We start from the raw sequence: 6301 nt of genomic DNA, 5'->3' as shown, positions 1-6301 counted from the left end.
AGTTGTAAGTACTACAAGAGGAGATGTTTTCTGATTATAATGAAATTCTGGGAAATGGGAATGTGTTTTATATCTGTTAAGTTGTATGTAACCATTTACAGTTGACATGAGACATAAGTAGCAAACATACGTTTTTTTAGTATTGGAATGCAAGTAGGATTATTGAAAAGGAGTAGTAAGTTGGTTGTATTCTATCTTGCAGTTGATCGTGGTGGGGTTTAAACACACTGGGCTCCAGGCCAATAGAATTTGTAAAGGGCATGGTCTCTGAATTGGAAAACAACATGTAGCCTGCGACAGACTATTTAAATTAAAACTGAAACAATTTGAAACGAATAAAAATTTTATTTAACAAAAGAAAACATGACCATAAGTAGCCTAATCATCTGCCTCAGCCTGGTTAGACCGGTTGGTCAGGCGCCTCCTTGCCGCACCACGGTCTGCAGCCAAGTTAAACCATCTTATGGCATAACGTTGAATGTCTGTGGCTGTGCGACACAAACTATTTGCACGTACAGCACCTGTAGACACAAAATGAGGTTTTAAATTCAGCATGCATTTGGTAGGCTACTTATGACTTTAGCCCGGGCTGCCCAGTTATTGGCTGGAATTAATCAGTGTTGCCAGATTGGGCATCTTTTGACTTCATTGGCTGGAGAAAATAAGCCGGTGTTACAATATATTCGGTTCCCGAAATATTTGGTTCCAATGGGTGGAGCTATCATGAATACTCACGAGACCATAGCATGGGCGGGGCGACAAATACAAGTGAGTGGAACAGAAATTATTAGCGTGAGCGCCTCGTTTTGTTTTATGGATTATTTATTTCAAACAGGTAATAAAGTTGAACGAAGTTAAGCTTAACTACTCAGACAACTGTTGCTGACATTCTATGATATAGAACTGTTCATTTCTCATGAATGACAGATTAGTATTTTTAAAAGGTGTGTGATTGCTGTTTAAATAAATATTATATTCTTGTGTCTTTATTCTGTCTCCCAAAGTTGTCTGCATATTATTAAAATAACCTTTAAATTATAGGCTGATTGTTTAAGTCAACATAAGACCTTGGAGTTGCATGTTGCATGCTTTGGATGTTGCTTTATACTGACTCAACTGAAAATCTTTTTGATACACAACCTTTACTTTATCAAAGGTTGTCATAAATGCTAAGCTTTCAGATGCATTAACAATTGTTTTCTCTAGCAATGCTTTAGAACGTTGGTCAAATTAATTTATAATAATTACTAACCATTAATCATAAAAATTAGGCCTACATATTATCAGTTTAGTAATTTTATCATTCTTATGTAATCTTTTTGTAAACAAGTGAACACAAAAACACTGGTGTAGAAGGCATGGGTATACAAAAATTAAGGAAAGGTACATTTCTAAATACATATTTGAATAATATAGTAAATATTTTATTGGTCCTGCTGTATTAATTTTGTCCTTGATCCAATGTTTTTCTCTTGTCTAACATTCTCGTTTTTACAGATGAATATGAATAAAATATGTAATTTTAAGACACTGTATCTTACTTTAAAAGTAATTTCGAGTTAATGAATGAATGCTTTAAAAAAAACTAAATTTTTACACAGAAATATGTTGAGGCAGATGTTTTTGTTTATCAATTTTAAACAGTCTAGATCATATTTAGGACAGGTATAACTTCATGCATATTGTTTTACATTATAAAAATTATATATATTATATTCTTTAAATGAGAATACTTTTTAATTTGTCTTGAGCTATCATGCTATTATATAAAAGCTATTTCAATAATAGCCTACAGACAACTTTGGGAGACAGAATCAAAACACAAGAATATATTTGTAAATATTTATTTAAACATGCAATAATAGACATTTAAAAAGCTTAATCTCAGTCATTCGTGAGAAACGAACAGTTAGAAGTAGTTTAGAACAAAACACCATCTGAAGCGCTAATAATATGTTCCACTCGCTTGTATTTGTCGCCCTGCCACGCTATGGTGTCGTGAATATTCATGGTAGCTCCACCCATTGGAATCAGATATTCCAGGAACCGAATATATTGTAACACCGGCTTAGGCGGGCAGATAAAGTTAAATTGTAGGGCAGATTGGAGTTAAATTGTTTATCTGTGACAGAATCGTTGTTGGGGCAGATTTTTTGATGAAGGGGACGGGTTTTCGATCATGATTGGGCGTAAATCACTCAACCCAATCTGGCAACACCGTTTACAGTTTCAGCCGACCCCAGCATTGCACCGCACGCAGCTGTGTGTGGGAGCCGTTACACTTCCCTTCCCTTCCCTGCAGCTGAATACTTAAAGTGACTTACGGTACATTAGTGTCTTCGACGACATGTGACTGAATGCCCTCTTGCCATTTGCCCCCTTCGAGCTTATGGTCTTGGCCACTTCTTCTGTGAACATCCGAGAGAGGATGTTCCACGCCACTCTCTCCACCAATCGTGGCCAAAGAAGAAATCTAAAAGTAAGTCACAAAACACCTTAAAATACAGACAAGGTATAAAGCCTATTTTTTGTGGGTAAAAAATGAGATTATGCTTTAATATTTGTTTGAAAATGTTTCATCCCTTTTGTACTGCACCGACAAGCGGCAACCGCAAACTGAGAGAAGCAGCAGACAGCAGAGTTTATTAATCCTGCGAATTCTTTGCTAGTGGTGCTTGCAAGCTTATACACATATACATATACATATATATATATATATATGTATATATACATATACATATACATATATATATATATATATATATATATATATATATATATATATATAATTTATTTATTTATTTTTATTTTTTTGACGAACAGAAATTAATTTATTCAATGACGTTTGAATTTTACTGTAAGATCTACAATGACATGAAATGTGCAGATTTTATTTAGCCTTCTAATTTTATTCTATGCCTGTTTAAGAAAAACCTCACAGCCTAACATGTTTTCATTTGCTATACAAACAACAGCAACTGAAGCTTTATCTTGTAGAGTGTAGTCTGCTGCACTTCTCCGATCGGCGGATCCCGATCCACAGCTTCCATCCCGATAACAAGAGGAAAGAGCTTTAGCTCCGTCAGTTTGGGTCGTAAGACACCCTAAATAACATGAAAACTCAACAGGATTTGCTTTCTGCCATCTCGGTCTACATTAACTTCTTTCTGAAACGTCAGAAATGAACCAGGCTCATGCATCAGACAAACCATGTCTAGCTGGACATGTCTACTTTTAAAATAAGCCATTTAAATAGTATAATAATAACAATAATTTTATATTTAGGCCTATGTAATTCAAATGAAACCAACCAGAGGTGCAGTGTTTCCAGTCTGAACTCATTATCTGTAATGATGTCACACCATATTCGGTCATCTACACAATGCGTGAATTCTGTTCATAATTCTAAGTAGCCTATAGCCTATAATTAAAACATTTAAAGTAGACTAATTACGGGGAAAACTTAACTTATTTTAATATACATTTTAATATATTTTATTCCATGTCGTTGTAGATCACAGGCTAAAGTAAAATTCAAATGGTGTTTTATGAATAAAGTTGTCAAGTCTGCTTTGTCAATAACATGCAGCAGCCGGAAAAATATAATATTATTTTATTATTAATTTAATTTATTATTATTATTATTATTATTATTATTATTATTATTATTTTATCTTACAAGCACCACTAGCAAAGAATTCGCAGGATTATTAATAAACTCTGCTGTCTGCCGCTTCTCTCCTGGTGAAGATAACCTGAGCAGCGGTTGCTGCTTGTCGGTGCAGTACAGAGGGGATGAAAGGGGCGTTTCAGCGCCGCCCACACATTCAAACAAATATTAAAGCATAATCTCATTTTTTACCCACAAACAAAAATACGAAAAATCCAGCTAAATTTTCGTTTTCCGTTTCTTAAACAAAACGAAAAAAACGAAACTCAAACCGTTTCTCATTTATCTTTATTTATTTTTAAATAGAAAATCGAATGACCAAAAGATACGGACCCATCTTGAAAAGCTTGTAAAATTGCTTCTTTTGACTTAGGCAAAATAAGGCACACAAAAGTCACACTTTTGACATAGGCGATTATACTACAGGGGTAGAATTGCACGATCTGTTCAACTGAGGATGTGGGCAATTTTACATCACGAGAAGATATCTTATGCAAAAGAAATCATTTTTGTCAAAAAATGACGTAGGCAATTATTTTAGGAAGGTGACGATATGTGTTTGTACACTAATAAACCACGAAAAAACACATGGAAGCTGCAAAATCATATAGAGAAGTAGTTGGTAAGCAGGAAAGAGTGCAAAATTTTGACAAACTAACATTAATAACCTAAGGTTATGTGGTAAAGATCCGAATGAGCTCTAGCTCTTACTGCAATTCTTCCTTCTATTTATTATCCCGATATAGGCTACGTTCAGATTGTCAGTCCAAAAGAACTAACATTAGCACCAAGCTAGCACCAAGTTACTGCAATAAATTAGACTACATACTTTCCCAAATTAAAACAACTTAACATAGGACGTCCGCGATAGAGCTCGAATATGGGTAATGGGAATTAAAATCAGGCATGGGCTACTTTATGCTACACAAGCCTACTGCAACGGCTAATAAAATGGCAACCAAAATCCACGAAGATTTGACCAAAACCTTCGACAAAGCAGGTAACACCGATAGATTATATTTCAATGACAGATATAACATTAATAAAATATATCTTAACGTTACACTTACTTGGCAGCCGAACTTCACGCGAAGGAGATCCCGACTAATTCCCACACGGCGGTTATCTAAGGCGCGTCCGAAGTGCGGATCCGTATGTGATCTGTTCTGGGTCCGCTGATTAAAAGCGCAGGCGGGGCCGATCCTGGAGGCGGGGCCGATCCTGTTAGCGCAGCGAAAACGAATCTGACAGTCAGGCGGATCTGGCGGCTTGAGGGCGGGTCCGCCACGGACTCCTTTGCTGTGTGGGTTAGTATGTCCCGGTCTTTCTGTTGAAACCACTGAGACTATATTGAATTCTAGAGCAGCTTCTACAAGACGCTTATATGCTTTCAAGTGGAGACTGTTTACAGCCTGGTGTGGCAATCGTAATGTGGATCCAGTTTACTGCCCAGTGGCTTCAGTGCTGGAGTTCCTCCAGGATCGTTTTTCGGATGGCGTAACACCAGCCACTTTAGGTTTACGTGGCAGCCATTTCAGCTTACCACGAATACATAGGCGGTGCTTCTGTGGGGCGTCATCCACTAGTTTCTCGTTTCATACAGGGTGCGCGACGGCTGAGGCCTTTCCGCCCTGTGCGAGTTCCTTCATGGGATTTATCCATTGTGTTGCTAGGTTTATCAGGGCATCCGTTTGAGCCCTTGGAGACTGTATCGGATAAATTCCTGACACTGAAGACACTTCTTCTCATGGCTTTATCCTCCCTCAAGAGAGTTGGGGATTTACAGGCTCTTTCTGTTTCACCCTCATGCATGGAATTTGCACCGGGCTCTGTGAAGGTGCTGCTGCGGCCCAGGCCTAACTATGTTCCTAAGGTCGCATCTAACCCCTTTCGCTTTCAGCAAGTGGTCCTGGAAGCTTTTTCACCTGCTGAGGCTGGGTCAGGAGATCTAAGTCTTTGCCCTGTGAGAGCTTTAAAGACTTATGTGGATCGTACAGCCCCTTGGCGTGAATCTGACCAGCTGTTTGTCTCTTTTGGACATAAAAGTAAGGGCCATGCGGTTACAAGTCCTACAGTCTAGATGTGAGGATGGCTCCTGGCTCAAGGGTTCTCTCCGCTTGAGCAGATGCTTCCTCAGATCTCAGTTATCCGGTACGTCAGGCGTTTTGGTATATCGTTCCCATACATGGTGACGTCACCGCAGCATCGAAGTGACCTATGAAAGGGAACATCTCGGTTACGTATGTAACCATGGTTCCCTGAATATGGAACGAGATGCTGCGGTTCTGGCCGTTCCGTACCTTGATAATGTTCTTCATCTTCAGTCATGAAATCTGAGCGAAATGGCGCGCTGCGCCCAGGTATATCATGCGTGCGCATGCGTAGGGTGGTGCCATGCGCCATTTGGCCAATAGAATTGGCGGGATGGTATAGGGCTTCAGACATTCGTCACACCGAAGGTGTTCCCACACGTGGTGACGTCACCGCAGCATCTCGTTCCCTATTCAGGGAACCATGGTTACATACGTAACCGAGATGTTATCTGAAGACCAGCTGACCACGTCGCTACAATGTCCCCAATGGGACTAACTAGCGACTTCTTTTAAGTATGTGCCCACGACGTTTCTGGGA

General features: G+C 38.8%; 1 long non-coding RNA gene across 1 annotated transcript; it reads right to left on the bottom strand.

Annotated features, from left to right (window-relative positions):
* Positions 1–325: 325 nt before the first annotated feature.
* On the bottom strand, positions 326–4987 carry LOC113061809 (uncharacterized). Its single transcript, XR_003278433.1, has 3 exons — positions 4741–4987; positions 2325–2473; positions 326–521 (listed from the first exon to the last, which is right to left on the bottom strand). It is a non-coding gene; the product is annotated as an uncharacterized LOC113061809 (long non-coding RNA).
* Between the last annotated feature and the right edge of the window lie 1314 nt (positions 4988–6301).

The sequence above is a fragment of the Carassius auratus genome, chromosome 43 (assembly GCF_003368295.1).
Source record: "Carassius auratus strain Wakin chromosome 43, ASM336829v1, whole genome shotgun sequence".
Classification (NCBI taxonomy): domain Eukaryota; kingdom Metazoa; phylum Chordata; class Actinopteri; order Cypriniformes; family Cyprinidae; genus Carassius; species Carassius auratus.
This window is presented reverse-complemented; position numbering and strand designations above follow the sequence as displayed.